This window comes from Lactuca serriola, chromosome 4, assembly GCF_051521515.1.
Source record: "Lactuca serriola cultivar US96UC23 chromosome 4, Lser_US96UC23_V15, whole genome shotgun sequence".
Taxonomy (NCBI): Eukaryota; Viridiplantae; Streptophyta; class Magnoliopsida; order Asterales; family Asteraceae; genus Lactuca; species Lactuca serriola.
In genome coordinates this window covers 317,785,030-317,804,648 of record NC_136411.1, presented here as the reverse complement: position 1 = coordinate 317,804,648, position 19,619 = coordinate 317,785,030, and the positions used below count along the sequence as shown (strand labels likewise).

The 19,619-nt window shown below is 44.7% G+C and overlaps 1 non-coding gene across 1 annotated transcript; it reads right to left on the bottom strand.

The window, feature by feature from the left end:
• Nucleotides 1–4,890: 4,890 nt before the first annotated feature.
• LOC145103616 (small nucleolar RNA R71) lies at nucleotides 4,891–4,997 on the bottom strand. The gene has a single exon (XR_013706698.1). It is a non-coding gene; the product is annotated as a small nucleolar RNA R71 (small nucleolar RNA).
• Between the last annotated feature and the right edge of the window lie 14,622 nt (nucleotides 4,998–19,619).

The following is a 19,619-nucleotide window of genomic DNA, read 5'->3' as shown; positions in this document are numbered from 1 at the left end:
TTGACCCGACTCGCTGAGTTGGCTTTCCAACTCGTCGAGTCCATATCCAGTCGATTGTCCTTACTCCCGACTCTACTAGTCGAGTTAGGCACTGAATCGACGAGTTCTCTTCCTAACTGATACTCAATGGTCCTTCATCCGACTCGCCGAGTAGTATAAACAACTCGCCGAGTTGATCTTCATACGATGAACACTCTAGACTGTGACTCGCCGAGTTGTATGAACAACTCGTTGAGTTTGTTCTTGAGGCAAGAAGATTGCCTTGGACATTGACTCGCGGAGTGCCTCCATTGCCGAGTCTGGCTTCCGACTCACTGAGTCCACCTATGGCTCACTGCTCTACTCTCATACTCGGAAGGGGAAAAATCGGGGACTCGCGACTCGACTCGTCGAGTCCGAAGAACAACTCGCCGAGTCGCATACATGCAATCTCTCTACACTCGATTCTGCTCGAATCCAGTGCATTCTATTCATAGATCCGGGTTCCTAGAGATTGATTAACACGTAAAGTTTCCAACTTTATGTGTATATAATCATCAATGGGGATTTTAAGGCTCAAAACATACTAAAAGGGGTAGATCTAGGGTCTTCATGCAATATGGCCCCATAAAGGTATTAGATCTAGGCTCCTGGAACTCGAACATAGCCAGATCTAGTGGCTATTCAACCCATTATGATCCCTATACTACTATCAAGCTTGGAAATGGCTCAAAGATAGATTTAATGGTGTTCTAATGGGGATTTGAGCATAGAAACAAAATAGATCCGAATTGTACCTCAATGAACTCTGGATTAGGTCCTAGATCCTTGCTCTTCACCTTCTCTTTTGGTCTTTCCTTCCTTCTCTTCTTCACTCTTCAAGGAATAAGTACAAGAACACTTCAAATCACAAGGATAGGGTTAGGGTTCGGTATAGGATGCTCTAAGGGTGAAGTAGACTAACTTGGGGGCGCATAAGGGGGTTTAAATAGGGTGCAAACCCCTGAAATTAGGGTTCCTTCCAGACTGGTGGACTTGCCGAGTCCAGAGTATGGACTCGCCGAGTCGCCAAGTTAAACATGCTCAATATCCCGTCCTTACTCGGCGAGTCGGGCCTACGATTAGCCGAGTCCAAGGCTAAAAAATGTAAAATACTTAGATAAATCATACATACTAGGAACTAGGTGCTACAAAGTTACACTTTGTACCCTTGCTACGACGTTAGTGGAGCGTGTGTGGTTAACCGACACACTAATTGCATTCTAAGCAAAGGTGGCAAAGGGGGACTCATTGTTTGTCATAGTTCGATGGAGCGCGTCTGGTTAACCGACACATCGAATAGGTGACTGTAACAATGAGGGCACCATGTATATTTGCATGGTTATTCACACCCTCTTTGTGATCCTCGACATCCCAGTCACAAATTTGAGGGGCATATCGAGATTTAAACATGGCATCGCAAAGTTCAATGAATCTCAAAAGATCTAGGCGTTTTCAATACATTTAAAAAAACTTAATCTCTTTTTTTGGTGGAAAATTAGTGAATCATCATTCACTTACCTTCGAATTATTTACTTGTTAGATTACGACATCCCTCTTCTAATTTGTAAATAATGTTGTTGGATCCTTGCCTTAATTTCTCATTTGGGTGTTTAATTGGGGATTCATTTCTAATCAAACTTTGTTCTTTTTTCCTTTTCAGATGTTGAACGTCAACAACAGCGTTTTCGGCTCAAGTTCCTCCGGCTCGTTCTCACTCATGAACTTGTGTGGGAGATTAATCTTTGACGGGTCCAATTTCAATGATTGGATCCGAAACATCTGAATAGTCACTCGTTACGAGGACAAAGAGTATGTCGTCGATGAGAAACAGAAGGAAATCAACATCAACACTGCCTCTGCTGAAGAAATCATGGCCTTTGAGGCCCATGAGCGTGATGCTACGATAGTCCATTGCATCATGCTGACGACCATGACCGCAGAACTCCAGAAGTCCTATGAGGACATGTATCCCTATGAGATGCATCAAGATCTGTTGCACCGGTACCACCAGAGCGCTAGGAAAGAAAGGTATGAGATCATCACTACGATGATCACTGCCAAAATAGGTAGCGGAGAGTCCATTACCGACCATCTGCAAAAGATGCAGAGATATGTCGATCGCCTGCAAAAATTGAATGTGAACTTTGATGAATTGATGGCAATTGACATCATCCTTCACTCCTTGCCTCCCTACTACAACCAGTTATGCATGACCTACCACATGAATAAGGAAGAGGTCACTTTGAGCAAGCTTCAAGGCTTGCTAAGGATTGCTGAAAGCAATCTCAAAGATAAGTCTATTACATCAACTCCTACTCCCGCTGCTGCCCTAGTCTTGGCAATTGGGCAAGGAAAGGGTAAGAAGAGGAAGGCTCCCTCAAAGAGCCACCATAAGAGAAAGTCCCAAGATGGTACCTCTTCTAGTGGAACCAAGGTTGGTTCTGCTAAACCCAACTCCAACCCTAAGGAGGCAGAGTGCCACCACTGCCACAAGATAGGGCATTGGAAACGAAGCTGCCCAAAGTATCTTGATATGTGCATGTTTAGCCCTATATTTAGTATAGTTTTTTATCATTTATTGGATAATTAATTGCATAAAATGGAAAAAAGGTACTTAACATTGTTCAAATTGTATTTTCATTCCAAAAGAGAAGCTCGGAAGTGAAAGGAATCAGGAGAAGCGGTTGGAAGCCCGGGATTGAACAAAGAAGAAAAATGCAAAGAACAAGGACTCAGCGAGTAGGGTCGATTACTCGGCGAGTCGCATCGAAGATTCGCGAACATCTTGAAGTCCTTTCCATACACGGATTTTTAATGAGGGACTAGGCGAGTAAGTAACTAGACTCGACGAGTCGTCTCTGTTTCCAGAATATTATAAATAGTGACTTTGAGATCGAGATGGGGGACTTCTCTGGAACCCTAGGAGGCTGATAAACGATTAGGAGGTACTGCTAGGTCATGAGGAGCTATGGAATCAACCCTATATTCAATTGTGAAGAGAATCAAGACAATTTTGGTTTATTCTTAATACCGTTTTGATTTGAATCATGTCTACATACTTAGATTTCGTTTTTAGGTCTATGTTTACTGTAATCATGAGCTAAAACTCATAACTTCTGTTTAGGTTAGATGAATTTGTGAACATGGATTGATTATTTAACTAGGATTAATTTTAATTGGTGATTATGTTTTATTAAGCTTGTTAAAGAACCTTATGTGTTAACAATAAATATTCTTCTATTAATAAATCAATAATTAAGCTGTATGAACATCTCTTAGTTATTAATTTCATATGATTTATTGTGACCACATAGTTGTATGTCTAGGAATAGCGATTGTGAAACTAGAATTAACTAGAAGATAGTGAGTTAATGTGTGAGCTTGTTTGATGAACATCAACAAGAGGTTAATTGAAGGGCCAATTTAATTAACCATTACAAGTCTTATTTAACCTGAATCAATAACTAGGAAATCCGTTAATTTCGGCAACTGGCCACTGCTTGGATTAATTTATTTTCTAAGTATTAGTGATAGCAAACGTGAATCTAATCATCTTAGTCGGTAGCCAATGAAGAACTAATCTGATACATTGAAATCATCCATGGGAACAAATGAGTCGAGCCTAAACAGAAGTCCTCTTTATTATTGAATTTAGTTGGTAATTCCGTGTTTTAGTTGTTAGATAGTTAATTTGAATTAAGTTTCTAGTCTTGTAAAACTAGAGAAAACCCTTCGTTTATTATTTATTTTTAGATAATATTAGTTTTTAGTTTTAGTTTCCCATTCCCTGAGTTCGATACCCTACGTATTAGCTTTATCACAATATATAGGTCCACTTACTTTGTGTGTTAATTTTATAATTAAAAGTAGGATTAAAACTTTTTGAGTAAACACACATCAAGTTTTTGGTGCCGTTGCCGGGGAACGGTTCAAAAGTTAGTACTAATTTATGGTTTTATCGATCATTTGTTTGAGATTTATCTTGCACAAAGTTATTTTTAGGTAATATAGTTATTAGGATTAGTTTTAGTAATTTCCATTTTTAGAATTTTAATTAGTAATTTTTTTTGTTTCTGGCTTGAACTCGCCGAGTGCAGTCGAACCTACTCGGCGAGTCCATTGCAGTTTTGCACTTTTTATTTTTATTTTCTTTTTGTTATTTTTACGCGTTTTCCTTAATTTGGTTACAGTTGTTACATGATCCAAGGATCCAATACGCCTTTGGTCCCTCCATTAGAAGACCCGGAGTCCGCTCTAAAGAAGAACAAAGAAAAAGCCGTTGGAGAATCCGCTTCTTCAAAGAACTCTCCTTTGAAGAATCTAAAGTCCGTTTTCAGCAAGAAAAAGAGCATCAAATCAGGAGCATCCAACACCTCTTCCTTGGCAAACGAAGACCCAATCAAGGAAGACACCGTGAACGAGTCTGAAAGGGAAGAAAGCGAATTTGGAGAAGACAACGATCTAGAAGGTGACTTTGACAACATCATGGCGAATATTAATGAAGTTCCCATGGGTGAATGGAAGAAGAGGATACGAGATGACACCGGCCCGGGACTTGTGCAACCCGCAATTCTCGCGACTGCCACTTTTAAGCTCAAGGGTAACATACTTGCTCAACTTAAGGAGACCCCCTTTTACAGAAAAGACCACGAAGATGCTTATAAACACTTGGATGAAGTCAATGATGTATCTGATTACTTTAATGTTCCAAATGTGCCTCGCGAAACCCAGCTGCTTCGTATGCTTCCAGTTACATTCAAAGGTGCTGCAAAAGATTGGCTCAAGTCACTCCCTCCCGGATCTATCACTACATGGGCTAAGATGAAAGAAGAATTCATTGACCAAGTTTGCTCACCTTCTAAAATAGACAAGTTAAAGAAAGCTATTGCCAACTTTGAACAACAACCTGGAGAGTCCCTTTATGAGGCATGGGAGAGATATAAAAGTCTACTAAGGAATTGCCCACATCATGATCTTAATTGCCAACAAGATGTCTCCATCTTCTATGATGGAGTCAATGTTACAACTCGGCAGCTCCTTGACTTGCAAGGAGCCCTCACAAAGAAGGCGCCCTCGGTAATCAAGGAATTAATTGAGGAGTTCTCTAAACATTCTAGAGAATATCATAACCCATGCAATGAAGTAAGTGCAGGGTAGTGAACACGGTTAACGATGGCATGGCGGAAATGATGGCTAAACTAGATAGTTTAGATAGAAGGATGACTAAGATGGATCAAAAAATCCATGCTATTCGAGTTGGATATGAGAATTGTAATGGACCTCACCTCACTAAGGCTTGTGACTTGGATGAGAATGGAAACAAGAAGGCTCAAGTATTCTTTTCAAGTGGCGACAGATTTGCTGATAATTTGCGGAAACCAGAGAAGTAATGGCTCCCGTATGACGAATACAAAAAGGCAAAGGATGAGAAGTTCAAGAAAAGAGAGAGGGGTTTATATCAAAAAGAGGAACCAGTTATTGAAAAAAGACCTGATTTGGAGGAGATGTTCACAAGGTTTCTGGCTGCGTCCGAGATGAGGCACAATGATACCGATAACGAATTGAAGGAGCAACGAGAAATGCTTAAAGATTATCAAGCTACGATGAAAGATCAACAAAACTTACTTAGGAATCAGCAAGCCTCCATTCATAACATTGAAAAACAGATAGGTCAGCTGGCACAATAAATCAATAAAAGAACACTCGCTGGCCTTCCTAGCAATACCGAACAAAATCCAAAAATGGCGCATATAAATGCAATAGCCACCAATTATGACAAAATCTTCAACCCTTTGACCTCTATCCAGAAGAACCCCAATAAGGAGCAAGTAGAAGAAACAGTTAAAGGCGATTCAAGCAAATCCGACTCGACTCGCTGAGTCAACTACATGGACTCGACGAGTCCGAGAGCTGAAGCGAAAAACAATTCTCTTTCAAAACCATACAGGCCCCCTTTGCCATTTCCGATCCAAGCCATACCAGATGAGCAGATTCAACGGTATCAGAGATTTATGGAGAATGTGAAGACCCTCCAAGTGAACATTCCATTTGTGGAAACAATACTCCAAACGCCTAAATATGCAACTTTGCTTAAAAATCTCTTTTCTACTAGACAAAACATGGAAGAAGTTGCTGAAATATTGTTGAATGAACTACCAGAAAAGAGGGGTGATCCGGGAACCATGACCGTGCCTTGCCAATTTGGCAACGCGATGACTACTCAAGCATTGGCCGATTCGGGGGCAAGTATTAATCTTATGCCTTGTTCCTTTTTCCGAAAGTTGAACCTCCCGAACCCGAAGCCTACTTATATGAAGATCCACTTAGCCGGCAAAACTATAATATATCCAATGGGAATGTGTGAAAACCATTTGATTAAAGTTGATAAGATAATCTTTACGATCGACTTCATAATAGTAGACATGAAGGAGGATCTTAAAGTGCCAATCATCCTTGGGCGGCCATTCTTAAATAACGCTTGTGCTTTGGTAGACATGCGCGAATCTACACTAACTTTACGAGTGGGAGATGATTTTGTGGTTTTTGGAGCTGAGCAAGAAGATAAGCAAAATGAGTCGCGAAAATTGAAGGTGTTTCTGCTGGATTTGGATAATGATTTACTAGAGAAGGAACTTGCACATTTACAAGAAAGTAATCCAAATCAGTTCATGTTGTCTTCGGAGGATAGTTTTGATGCCATTAGTGATTTAGAAGAAACAGAGAGGCTGATCAAGGAAGCTGATGATCAAGAAAGTGAATTTTTTTTTCAAGATTTAGTGACTCGCCGAGTCGGGTTTAATGACTCGACGAGTTAAGTCGAAGAAGTTCATACTGGTGAAACTTTTACTCTGCAACCCATTAGTGCCCCTGATCGCTTTGAGGACCTTTTTGAAGGAAGAGAAGTTGTTGAAGACTTTTGCAATCTTGGAATTGAGCATTTGGCAATTCTTGAAACAACTATGGGAGAAAAGGATAATGGAAATTTAGAAGATAAAGGAGATCTAAAAGCTTCGACTAATGAGAACTATCACTCTTCAACTGAAGCACCCATGTTAGATCTAGAAGGAGTGCCAAAAGAAAGGAAAGAGACCAAGCCTCGTGCTGTTGTCTCCACTAAGTTTGAAGTGTTGACTTTCAAGCCAGCAGATTCTATAATGAACAATAAGACAAGTGAGGGAGGAATGGAGCAAAAGCATGGTAAAGGGGTAAAGCGTAAAGCAGAAGGAAGTGCTGCGAGGAAACGGGTGGAGGATTTAAAAAGGGCTTATAAAAAGAAAATACATCTTTACAAGACGAAGAATAAAGTGCAAAAGTTAAAGAAGGAGACCCTCATGGACGAAGCAGCAGCAACGTGAGTGAGATGGAGTCCAGCCAAAGACTCCTAAAAAAGAAGCGCTTAGCGGGGGGCAACCCGTCAAAAGAGTTTTCTTTTCTTTTCTTTTTAGTTTTCGTTTTGAAGGTTTTATTTAGGATTTTCCTATCTTCATTCATGAATGATTGCTTGAGAATAATGAATGGTCTAAGTGTGGGTTGTCATATTATTTTAAATAAATAAATGTTTGTTTTCAACTGATAAATAGACTCGGCGAGTCCCCATACTGACTCGACGCGTCCATGCGTATAGTTGGGTGGAATTCATGATATGACTCGACGAGTCTATACATCGACTCGTCGATTCGATCGATTTACTGAAAAAGAATAAATTTTACCATTTCTGTAAATTTCGGGTTTTTAATCCAATTATAAAGCATTTCACTACAACCGCCACCAAACCCTTACTCGACGTGCCCTCAAGAATATTCTCAAGTATTTTACTTTCTTCCTTGACTTCTTTCAATTACTACAAAAAGGTATATTTTTGTCTATCATTCATCTTCATAACTTAGAATTCTGCATGATAATGGATTAATTTAGGTCACAATCCGATTTTGACTAGGGATTTTTAATTTTTATCTAATTAAGATGTTATAAGGGCAATTGATTATTGATATATACTCTTTAAGCCAACCCTTAGAAGAAAGTATGCATGTGTTGGATGATTTCGCCATAATCAGACATACGAATCGAACAGTTCAATGGACTTGCCGAGTCTGTTCATGGACTCGCCGAGTCTGTTCATGGACTCGCCGAGTCGATCCCTGGGCGGGTCACATAACTTTGTTTTTACCTGTTTTTCTGGATGTCATCTGTTTGTTTTGTGCATAAAATGTTTTTTCGAGGTGGCCAGAGTTCCAGGAATAACCAAGGTGACCATCCTTGGTTAAATTTTCCAAGGATTGAGTCAGAATCAACAATGAAACGATGGAGGAAAAAGTTGGTTGAAATTAAGAAGAAGGAGGTTTGTGTATCACATGCAATTGACTGGTAATGGCTGAGGAAGATTCGTTACGATGAGGAGTTGGCTCCATACCTTGCTAAAGAGTTTATGGATGATTGGGTGTCTATTATATCTGATGGTTGGAAGCGTTTGTTTTGTGTCCAAGAACCGCTGTATAAGGTATTAGGTTGGGAGTTTTTCTCAACTTTCAACTTCCGAGGAGGGGACGACTACTATAACCTGGGGGTTTTTACTTTTTGTCTTTGCGGTGAATTCCGCCAATGCAGCATGGTGGAGCTGGCCAGTAGACTTGGTATATATGACCAACAATTAGTCACCACTGCGGGTTTTGGCACCTTTCTTGAGCATTATCATAAGGAGTTTCCCGAGGGAGTTGTGAGTTTCACTTGGTGGAATACCATTGCTAATAAAGTTTATATTCCCAAATCGGCTTAAGAGGGGAGTATACGATCACCCACCCATAGATTGATTCATCGCCTTATTATTAAATACCATAAACATGTGGAAGGATGATGACAAGGTACCCAACCTTGATGTGTTCTATTTATGGAGTATTATTATTCCCAACACTTTCAGCGATCTTCCCTATTGCATGACATCATACTTAGCAGATGGGGTGAAAGATCGAAAAACTTCCAAGATAAATGGCGGGATGTTTATGACCCGCTTGGCCATGTTTTATGGGTTAATGGAACAGGGAGCATGGTACTTGATGACAGTGATCCCGACACCTCCTTTTAATCTTATTCTTTTTTGTAGGGCGCGCATTATTGAGGATTATGGAGGGGGGGTCATTATGCTATCCCACATGACGATGCTGTGATCGGACCCGAGGAGCCGGGAAGGAGGGTTCGACCAAGACGCGAGCAAGCACGCCATGATCCACCGGTTATTCCGGTTGAAGACAATGTAACCCCGGAATGGTTAAATGAGGTGTAACACCCAAATTTTCAAATACATTTTCACATTTTAAAAACACCCTTTTCATTCATAATTGTTATAAAACATCACTGTATCACATAGTCAAATCATAAAATCACATCCCAAGATCATAATATAAAAACTCCTCGTGTGTGTACTGATCAAGCCGACGCCTTCCCATGATCCTCACTGGTACCTGAAACACATAACACAACACTGTAAGCATAAATGCTTAGTGAGTTCCCCAAAATACCACACACAACAGATATTAGCCACTTGAGGCTATAACTCTGTTTGACCCTCTGGTCAATGTGTCTCAGCGGGACCCTCCAGTCCCATAACTTTGTGGGCCCTTTTGCCCTAACTCTATGGACCTTCCGGTCCTAACTCTGAAAACTCTGGTACATACATGGCATAAATCACATAGAAATCACATCATGCAAAAGCATACAAGATACTCTGTCAAATAACTATAATTACCACTCTAGGTAAAGGATAGTGAGAAGACTCACCTCGGGTAACTCGGTAAAATCTCGAACTTTGTAAAATCCGGTCTAGCCTCTGCCTAATTATATGAATTAAACACTCTAAATCAATACATCCCTTAAGGCTAGGCTATTCCCTCTCTTAGTACTCTCAGATGGGTAAAAGACCATTTTACCCCTCTCACGGCTCAAAGACCCTAATGTTGACCAAACCCTAAAAGCCAACAAAAGTCAACTCCCAAGGTTACGCTGCGCGTACCACACATGTACGCTGGGGGTACCCGGTGTCTTCACAGAAAACGGGGTGCGCGACCCCTTACGCCGCGTGTACTGGGATTACGACCCGCGTAACTCCCAGTTTCAGACTCTAAGCATTTTGGGGTCTTAATCAGTTAAGACCCACGTCCAACTTCTAGATCTGACCATTTCTAACCCTCCTAATCCATAAAGATGGTGACTTTAAGCCTTTGCATGGATGGAAAAGTCACTAACACCCATAACATTGCACTTCCCAACTCTAGAAAGCTTATAACTCAAGCATGACCTCATAACAACGACCAAGATGGCAAATTTATGGATCCATAACACAAATATCACTAAAATGGGACAGATCTAGGTCCATGGAGTACATTACACTCATAAAGTCTCCACCTTTGGGACTTTTAACCCTAGAAATCGTCCATGAAGTCCTCTAACCAAATAAGGAGGAAAGTTTTGAACTTTATTCCTCCAAATGCAACTCCTTCCTCTGTAGATCTCAAATCCAAACTTGCACTTCAAGCTCTAGCCTCTACAAGCTCCTCTCCTTCTTCTTCACTAACACACCAAGGCACTTTTATCTCCAAAACACTCACTCTCAAGCTAAGGACGATTGGGAGGCTCTCTTAGGGTTTCACTCACTGATATAGATGCTGAGAAATGAGCCTTAGCAGCCATTATATAGTGCACAATTCCAATATTAGGGTTTGTGTCTAGACCCATTATGCCCAGCGTAACCCTGGGTATGCCCAACATAACCCAGGTGAGTCCGCGTCCAAATTAAGCGCATGAGTACGCGCAACGTACTCTCCAGTACGCCCAGTGTACTCATTTGCTACAATAACTCTTTCGAAGGACCACTTTTGACAACTTGACAAAATGGAAGGATATAATAGCTTTACCTGGATTCCGAGATGTTACAACTCTCCCCCACTAGAACCTGACTTCGCCCTCGAAGTCTCATGCCGAAAAAAACTCCGGATGCTGCTCCCGTATATCTGACTCCGTCTCCCAAGTCAGCTCGGACCCCTTCCGATGCTGCCACTGGACCTGAACCAATGGCACCTCCTTCTTCCTCAGAACCTTGACCTTCCGGTCCAAGATCGCGATCGGTCTCTCAACATAATTCAGACCCACGTCCACCTGGATATCCTCCAATGGTACCATTGCCGACGTGTCGTCTATACACTTCCTCAGCTGAGATACGTGGAAGGTATCATGAGTCTGGCTCAACTCCACAGGGAGCTCCAAACGGTATGCTACCCTGCCCACCCTCGTGATCACCCTAAACGGTACAATGTACCGGGGTCCCAGCTTGCCCCTTTTCTTGAATCGGATCACTCCTTTCCAAGGAGACACTTTCAGGAGTATAAAATCACTAACCTGAAACTCGAGCTCGGATCGACGCATATCCGTGTAATTCTTCTGGTGACTCTGGGCAGTTAGCAACCTCTGTATAAACTGCTATATCTGCTCTGTCGTTTGAAGCACTATCTCAGTGTTACCCATTACTCGCTGCCCTACCTCTACCTAACAGATGGGAGTCCGAAATCTTCTCCCATACAGCAACTTAAAGGAAGGCATACCAATGCTCGAATGGTGGCTGTTGTTATAAGAAAACTCAGCCAAAGGCAGATACGTGTCCTAATTCCCTCCGAAGTCTAACACACATGCTCGAGGCATGTCCTCGAGCGTCTGAATCGTCCGCTCACTCTGTCCATCCGTCTGCGGGTGGTAAGCGGTACTAAAATGCAGCCTAGTACCCAACTCCGCATGGAACCTCTTCCAGAACCTGAAAGTTAAATGCACATCTCGATCTGACACAATCGAGATGAGCACACCATGCCGCGATACCACCTCTCTCACATACACTTCTGCCAGTATCTCTGCGGAGTAGCTCTCACTGATAGCAAGAAAATGAGCGCTCTTTGTCAGCCGGTCAACGATCACCCAAATTGCATCGACGCCTCTCGCAGTCCTCCACAATTTGGTGATAAAATCCATTGAAATCTTTTCCCACTTCCACTGGGGAACCTCAAGCGATTGCAACTTGCCATGCGGACACTGGTGCTCTGCCTTAACCCTGGGACAGGTGAAGCACCTCTCTACAAACCAAGCCACATCCCTCTTCATACAGGGCCACCAATAATCTATTTTCAGGTGCAAATACATCTTAGTGGCCCCGGGATGGATCGAAAACCTCGACCTATGCGCCTCCTCCATCAAAATGGCATGTGCCCCACCCTCAAATGGCACCCAAATCCGTCCCTGAAAGGTCATAAGCCCCCGACTATCGGCAATGAACTCAGATATCTGACCAATCACCCGCTCTCGCTTGCGGTCTCCGGTCTCATGGTCTCCACCTGGGCCTCCCAAATGGTGTCCAACACCGGAGTCATCACTGTCAACCTCATACAAACATCTCACAAAGGGGCAATCTCTTCCCTACGACTCAAGGCATCGGCTACCACGTTAGCTTTTCCCGGGTGGTACAGGATCTCACACTCATAATCCTTTACCACGTCTAACCATCTCCTCTGACGCATGTTCAGGTTGGGCTAATCCATTAAATACTTCAATCTTTGGTGGTCCGTGTATATGGTACACCGAACCCCATACAAATAGTGATGCCAAATATTGAGCGCGAACACCACAGCCCCCAACTCCAGATCATGAGTAGGATACCTCGTCTCATGAGGCTTCAACTGCCTCTATGTGTATGCTATCACATGCCCTCTCTGCATCAGCACCGCACCTAGTCCCGATATTGACGCGTCACAATATACCACAAAGTCCTCCATTCACTCCGGAAGGCACAATACTGGGGCTTCGCACAATCTCTAGCGAAGTGTCTCGAATGAGGCCTGCTACTCCGGGCACCAACTGAAAGCCACAACCTTCCGGGTCATCCTGGTGAAAGGAACCGCAATCCTGGAGAAATCCTGAATGAATCTCCGATAATATCCAGCCAGCCCTAGGAAACAACTAGTCTCCGAAGGGGATCTCGGCACCTCCCAACTCATCACCTCCTCAATTTTGGCCGAATCGACCAATATCCCATTCTGGTTGATGAGGTGCCCTAGAAACTGGACCTCCCATAACCAGAAATCACACTTGGAGAATTTGGTGTAAAGCCTCTCCGACCTCAGAACTCTGAGGATCTCCCTCAAATGCTCCTCATGCTGCTCTCTAGACCTCGAATACACCAATATATCATTAATGAACACGATCACCGAACGATCCAACATCGGCCTGCATACCCTGTTCATGAGATCCATGAATGCCACTGGTGCATTGATGAGCCCGAAAGGCATCACCACGAACTCGTAATGCCCGTAACGAGTCCTGAACGCTGTCTTCTGGATATCCTCATCACGCACCCTCATCTAATGATATCTAAACCTTAAATCAAACTTGGAAAACCAAGATGCTCCCTGCAACTGATCGAACAAATCGTCGATCCTCGGTAAGGGGTAGCGGTTCTTGACTGTCAGCTTGTTCAACTTCCGGTAATCAATGCACATCCGATGTGAACCATCCTTTTTCTTGACAAAAAGGATCGACGCTCCCCATGGCGAGCTACTCGGCCGTATAAACCCCTTCCCCAGCAGCTCCTGAAGTTGCAAGGATAACACTTGCATCTCTGGAGGTGCAAGACAATAGGGCGCCTTGGCGATAGGCTCTGCCCCCATAATCAAATCGATATGGAACTCCACCTGCCTCTCGAGAGGCACACCCGACAACTCCTTGGGGAAAACAATCGGGAACTCACGCACTATCGGGACCTCATCGACCGAACTCGGTCTCTCTGCACCTACCCTTGTATCCACCACATAAGCCATAAACCTACTACATCCTTGCTGTAGACTCTGCCTCGCTCTCGCGGCTAAACAAAATGCCAACCTAGAACGCGTACCCTCGCCATAAACCGTAAGAACTCCGCCACTAGGATCTCTTATGGTCACCAGCTGTTGTTCACACTCGATAACCACTCCAAATCTGCTCAACCAGTCCATTCCCACGATGACACAGACATCTCCCATAGCAATTGGGACCAAATCGATCGGAAACTCAACGCCGAATATCTCGATTACACATCCTCGAATCACATCAGTGGCATACACTGCTCTCTTGTCAGCTATGGAAACTCGCAAAGGTCGACTCAACGTCTCACGACGAATACTGATGTGCCGACTAAAGGCTAACGACACAAAAGACAAACTCGCACACGAGACAAATAACACCAAAGTAGGTACAAAACACATAAGAAATGTACCTACGCATATCACATTATAAGCATAACACCAAAAACTCGGAATACATACCAACCACAACATCGGGTGTTGCACAGACCTCCTCCGATGTCAACTGGAAGGCTCTCCCGCGAGCCTTCGGCGCCTCGGCCTTCACCGAACGACTCTCTGTAGCTCGAACAACAACAGGGACAGACCCCTGAGAAGCTCCCTGAGCTGACCCTCGTAACTGTGGACGCTCGGCCTTTCAGTGTCCAGTCTGGTTGTAGTGAAAACAAGCTGCAAACCCCTTGGGGCAATCCTTGGCCGTATGCCCCTCCTTGCCACACTTGTAGCGAGACCCTGCTCTGCACACCTCCTCATAACTCTTGCCGCACTTGCCGCAAGGGCGGCCCTTCCGGTTCCTTGATCTCGAATCGGCGGGCTTAGCCCGCTTGGTAGCCGGCTGGGACTGTGCCGGTCGCCGATCCCTCCCCTGAGACTCTGCCTCCTCCTTGGCCTGAGTCTCTAGCTCAATCTCCCTCTTCCGGGCATTTTCTTGAAGCTCGACAAATGTCCGGTACATCGATTTCGCCACGAACTCGCGGATGTCTCTCCTCAAAATGCTCAAATACCAGCTCATACGTGCCTGCTCAGAAGATACGTGCTCAGGACAGAACATCGCCCTCTTATGAAATATCCTGGTGATCACAGTAACAGACTCAGTACCCTGCTTGTGGGTCAAGAACTCCTTGGCCAAAGGCTCCCTTTCCACCGGGGGAATGTAATCATCACGAAACATAGCGGTGAACCTCTCCCAGGTCACCGCAGCAAGCTCTGCAGAAGAATAGTGCGCTGTCACAAACTTCCACCAGTCCTTTGCCCCTAAGCGAAGCTGGTTCAGTGCGAATCGAACTCTCAGATGCTCTGGACATGAACATGTGTAGAAGTACCCCTCAATGTCAGAGATCCACCTCATCGCAGCTATCAGATCCTGATTCCCATCAAACTCTGGTGGCTTCGTGTCGCTGAACTCCCGATATAGCAACGCGTCACCCCCTTGCGGCCAGGCAGCAACAACGGCCGTCGTGGCCGCAGCAACAACATCAGTAAGAGCAACATAACGCTCATCAAAATTCTCGATCTGTGTGATCTTGATAGACCCGAACATCTATGGAATCTCAGCGCAGATGGAAGCAGCCACCTCATCATGAATCATCTGGCGGTGCTCCTCATCGCTCACACCCCCCTCACTAGTCCCTGGCATGTGGTGTGTCCCCACCATGATGTCTCTCTGAAATACAACACAAGATATCAAAGACTCGCTCGAGTGTACACACACTCGATATCCCAATCCTACTTGATCCCTGGTACCCTAAGGATTGTTACTTGGGCTGCGCACTGATCCGGTGCCTTCGGTAGTATGGGCCCAATACTACCTGTAACACCGTGAATTTCAAAATAATTTTAACATAATATAAAAACATATTCATTTAATTTTCATAAAAACATCAATGTTTGAAACTCCAATCCATGTCATACAAAGAATCCCAAGATCACATAACATAAAAATCCCACGTGTGTGTACTGATCAAGCCGACGCCTTCCCACGGTCATCATTAGTACCTGAAACAATAAACACCAACACTGTAAGCACAAAGCTTAGTGAGTTCCCCAAAATACCACACATAACACATATTAGCCACTCGAGGCTATAACTCTGTGGGTCCGTAGACCCTACTCTGTGAACCCTGTGGTTCTAACTCTGGGAACCTTCCGGTTCCAACTCTATAAGCATGCACAACATAAATCACATAAAAATCATGCAGTACAACACATAACATACATATAGCATACAAATACTCTGTCACATAACTCTGATTACCTACTCAAGGTAAAGTATAGTGAGAAGACTCACCTTGCGTATCTCGATAACTCGCAAATCCCGGAAATCACTCGCGCTCGATCCTCCGAGCTATAATCCTCCTATAACACCATATATCTCTAATTGACACTTTCACAACTAAGGTTGACTACCCCTATCAAGTCAGCACTGGTCAACTCTGGTCAACGGTCAACGGTCAACTTTGACCGGACTCGGTGAGTGCACTAGAGCGACTCGGCGAGTCTATACGTGTTCACTGACTCCCTAGGATCCTCTCTTGACACGTCGAGTACTTCCCTGACTCGACGAGTTCCACCTGGCATGAATTGCGGGGCCACCACGACTCAACTCGCCGAGTCTCAAGAATAACTCGGCGAGTTCCAGCTTCACTCAGTCCACCTGTTAACCCTCTCTGACTCTCCCTGACTCACTGAGTCAACCCTTAACTCGGTAAGACCACTCGGTGAGTGGTTATGGACAATCTTCATGCTACTCGCCGAGTCTGTTCTTCGGACTCGGCGAGTCTAAGCCATTCATGAACTCAAACTCACTCCTGAGGTCAGATCCGTTCCAGAAACTCATAGATCCAGTCCTTCCAAGCACATTTATCACGTAAAGTTACAATCTTGGCTACCATGCAACGCCTACAAGGCTTCTTTTGGTGAAATGACATCTAAAATGGTAACCTAAGCCCACAACTCAAAAGGAAACACATAAAGCAGAGCATTTGGGACTCTCAGGACCTACTAAGGTCCAGATCTAGGTACCAATTCCCCATGGGACCTCTCACACTCCAATTACAAGGTAAACAAGGCATGAAGAAACTCTAGATTTCACTATATCAATAAAAACACGAGAATAAGCTCTGAATATTACCTCAAATAGCTTCCTCTGCCGAAATGAAAGTAGATCCAAGCTCCCCAACTCTCCTAGCTTGGCCTTCCTCTTCCCTTCTTGCTAACACGCACAAGGATGGTGAACAATGGCCTCTTTTCTCACTCACAAGGACTCTCAGATGCTCTGGTGCTCTCAAGGTCGAAGGTAGCCGCAATGAAGGGTTATAAGGTCCATTAAATAGGGCTCAGAGTCGGGAAATTAGGGTTTCATTAAACAGCGTGGACTCGCCGAGTCCGGACGCGAACCCGCGTCCAAATCCGCGATCATACTCGGCGAGTCTAGGCTCCAACTCGCCGAGTCTCCTCACAAATTACCAAAAATAAATAAATGAATAATACCTGGAAATCCGGGCTGTTACAATTCTCCCCCACTAGAACTAGACTTCACCCTCGAAGTCTCGCTCTGCAAATAACTCCAGATGCTGCTCACGCATCTCACGCTCCGGTTCCCAAGTCATCTTGGACCCCTTCCGATGTTGCCACTGAACCAAAACCAAGGGTACCTCCTTGTTCTGCAGAACCTTGACCTTCCGATCTCTGATTGCCACCGGTCTCTCAGCATAATTCAGGCTCGCATCCACCTGAATATCCTCTAATGGAACCACTGCCGACTCATCGGCTATACACTTTCGCAATTGCGACACGTGGAAAGTGTCGTGAATCTGACCCAACTCTGCTGGCAAATCCAAACGATAGGCTACCCTGCCTACCCTCGCGACTACCCGGAATGGACCAATATATCTGGGCCCCAACTTGCCCCTCTTCCGGAATCGAATCACTCCTTTCCAAGGAGAGACCTTCAGGAGCACAAGGTCGCCGACCTGAAACTCAAGCTCGGACCGACGTCTGTCTGCATAACTCTTCTGACGACTCTGAGCGGTCAAAAACCTCTGTCTGACCTGCTGGATCTGCTCTGTCTTCTGAAGCACGATCTTTGTACTGCCCATCACAAGCTGTCCAACCTCTCCCCAACAAATGGGGGTCCGACACCTCCTCCCATATAACAGCTCAAAGGGCGGCATACCAATGCTCGAATGATGGCTGTTGTTGTAGGAAAACTCTGCCAAGGGTAAATATGTATCCCAACTTCCCCCGAAATCCAGCACACATGCCCGGAGCATGTCCTCGAGCGTCTGAATCGTCTGCTCACTTTGTCGTCTGTCTAGGGATGATATGCGGTACTAAAATGCAGCCTAGTACCCAACTCCTCATGAAACTTCTTCCAGAATCTGGAAGTGAAACGCACATCTCCGTCTGAAACAATCGAGATCGGCACCCCATGTCGAGATACCACTTCCCTCACGTACACCTCTGCCAATTTCTCTGCTGAAGAACTCTCGCTGATAGCAAGAAAGTGAGCGCTCTTCGTCAACCTGTCCACAATCACCCAAATTGCATCAACTCCCCTGGCAGTCCTTGGCAATTTGGTGATAAAATACATGGTGATCTGTTCCCACTTCCATTCGGGAACCTCCAACGGTTGAAACTTACCATGCGGCCTCTGGTGCTCGGCCTTAATCCTACGATAGGTCAAGCACCTCTCAACAAACCACGCAACATCCCTCTTCATATAGGGCCACCAATACCCCTTCCTCAGGTCCAAATACATCTTAGTGGCCCCAGGATGGACCGAAAATTTCGATCGATGAGCCTCTTCCATCTAAATTGTACGCGTTCCTCCCGCATACGGCACCCATATACGCCCCTGAAATGTCATAAGCCCCCGACCATCAGTAACGAACTCTGAAAGCAAACCAACAACCCGCTCTTTCTTCTGCATCTCAGGTTGCACAGCCTCGGCCTGTGCCCCACGAATGACGTCCAACACTGGAGCTATCATGGTCAATCTCAAACATACATCCCGCAACGGGGTGCTCTCCGCCCTGCGGCTCAGTGCATCGGCTACAACATTAGCCTTGCCTGGGTGGTCCAGGATCTCACAATCATAATCCTTTACCACATCCAACCACCTTCTCTGTCGCATATTTAGGTTGGGCTGATCCATCAAATATTTCAAACTCATATGGTTCGTGTATATCGTACACCGAACCCCATACAGGTAGTGACGCCAAATCTTGAGAGCGAACACCACTGCCCCCAACTCTAGATCATCAGTGGGATATCTCATCTCATGAGGCTTCTGCTGCCTCGATGCATATGCTATCATATTCCCTCTCTGCGTCAGTACCGCCTCCAACCCCAAAATCGATGCGTCACAGTATACCACAAAGTCCTCCATCCCTTCCGGGAGGGCTAACACCGGGGCTTCGCATAACCTTTGGCGAAGTGTCTCAAAGGAGGCCTGCTGCTCGGGGCCCCATGAAAAAGCAACACCCTTCCGTGTCAACCTGGTGAGTGGCACTACGATTTTAGAGAAATCCTTGATAAATCTCCGATAAGACCCTGCCAACCCTAGGAAACTCCTAATCTCGGAGGGTGACCTCGGCACCTCCCAACTCATCACCGCCTCAACTTTGGCCGGGTCGACCAATATTCCTTTCTGGTTAACGAGATGTCCTAGGAACTGGACCTCTCACAACCAGAAATCACACTTGAAGAATTTGGCATAAAGCCTCTCCGATC